Here is a 321-nt window from a genome sequence, read left to right on the forward strand (position 1 = left end):
CCCCCAAAAAATGAATCGCCATTAATAAATTCCTAACCTAAAAAAAAAAGCCACGTGTCAACGTGCCCGGGACGTTCGCCCACGTAAAGTCAAAGAGCGAGTACAAAAGGCGAAAAACGTTTCCAAATAGCGAGTAGCGTTTGGCTATGCGTTTACTATAGTTAAATCAAGCACAGGGTGACTCGTAAGTACCGGGATGAATACCTGGCGTACTGGATCTTATAAGGCCGTAAGGCCTAGCGTGAATGTTTTGCCTCGGAGGCAAACATTAATACCGTGTCGGGCCCCCCGCTGTTCGAGCACTAAAACGCGGGGACACCC

At 48.3% G+C, this 321-nt stretch overlaps 1 protein-coding gene across 2 annotated transcripts in view; it reads right to left on the reverse strand.

The window, feature by feature from the left end:
- Window positions 1-321, reverse strand: part of LOC107266552 (T-box transcription factor TBX20) — a 15,161-nt gene that overhangs the window by 7,710 nt on the left and 7,130 nt on the right. The window lies entirely within an intron of this gene.

The sequence above is a fragment of the Cephus cinctus genome, unplaced genomic scaffold (assembly GCF_000341935.2).
Source record: "Cephus cinctus unplaced genomic scaffold, Ccin1 Ccin1_scaffold0325, whole genome shotgun sequence".
NCBI classification, from domain to species: Eukaryota; Metazoa; Arthropoda; class Insecta; order Hymenoptera; family Cephidae; genus Cephus; species Cephus cinctus.